The sequence below is a fragment of the Octodon degus genome, unplaced genomic scaffold, assembly GCF_000260255.1.
Source record: "Octodon degus isolate 3935 unplaced genomic scaffold, OctDeg1.0 scaffold00012, whole genome shotgun sequence".
NCBI classification, from domain to species: Eukaryota; Metazoa; Chordata; class Mammalia; order Rodentia; family Octodontidae; genus Octodon; species Octodon degus.
In genome coordinates this window covers 5,137,927-5,138,979 of record NW_004524588.1, presented here as the reverse complement: position 1 = coordinate 5,138,979, position 1,053 = coordinate 5,137,927, and the positions used below count along the sequence as shown (strand labels likewise).

The 1,053-nt window shown below is 42.7% G+C and overlaps 1 protein-coding gene across 5 annotated transcripts in view; it reads right to left on the bottom strand.

The window, feature by feature from the left end:
- Nucleotides 1-1,053, bottom strand: part of Atf7ip (activating transcription factor 7 interacting protein) — a 152,686-nt gene that overhangs the window by 72,503 nt on the left and 79,130 nt on the right. The gene's annotated exons all lie outside the window — the stretch shown is intronic.

Below are 1,053 nucleotides of genomic sequence, written 5' to 3'. Positions count from 1 at the left end.
ATAACGGAACTTAACAAAAAAAGGGTATACAGATGAATGTCCATTTTGTATCTGTGTATTCAAAGTGGTTAGGATAGATATATAGTTATATTCTGTTAATGCATAGAATGATTTGTTCTAGTGGTGTTTGTAAATAGGATATCAAGTCCGCATCTTGTACAGCAATTATCTACTAGGGGGAATGTATGCAGTGTGTTAGTTATTGAAACTGTCCTAGCGATTTGATTTGAAACTGTCTCATTGCTATTTATCAATAAAATTATGAAAAAAAAAGCTATCTGAGTGGATGTAAATAAATAAATGCACCAACAGGGGCTGGTGACATAGGTCAGAAGACTAAGTGCCCACTTAAACAAGTGCAGGGACCATTATTCAATCCCTAGCACCACATGCCATGCTGGCCCTGACCCCAGATGTGCCAAGCCTGCCACCAAGAGCAGGTGTAGTGGCGCATGCCTATAATCCCAGCACTGGGGAGCCTGAAAACAGGAGGATCACTATGAGTCCAAGCTGTGTAGTGAGACCCTGCACCAAAAAAAAAAAAAAAAAAATTAGATGCACCAGCAGGGGAGATAGCTTGGTGGTTTAAGTGCCTGCCTGGCAAGCACAAGGACCTGGGTTTGATCCCTGGTACTGCATGTCATGTCACCATGCCAGCCACCAAAAACAGGCATATCTGTAATCCAGTGCTGGGGAGGTTGAGACAGAGGATTACTACAAATCCAAGCTGTGTAGCAAGACGCTATACTAAATTAATTAATTAATTAATTAATTAAAAAAGACATTTTTGATCTGTATTATGGGTGAATTATATCACTTAAAAGTTCATAAAAGGGGGGCCAGCCAGATAGTAAGTGGATTAAAGTGCTTGCTTTGGTAGACTGGGTTCTATCCCTGGTGTGCCGTGCTAGCCCTGCCCCTGGGGTACACTGAGACCAACTATTGAGACTCAGCGTGGTGGCACAAGGCTGCAATCCCAGCACTTGGCTGGCTGAAAACAGGAGGATCACTATGGGTCTGATCTGTGCAGTGATCCCTGCAGACCCTGTAAAA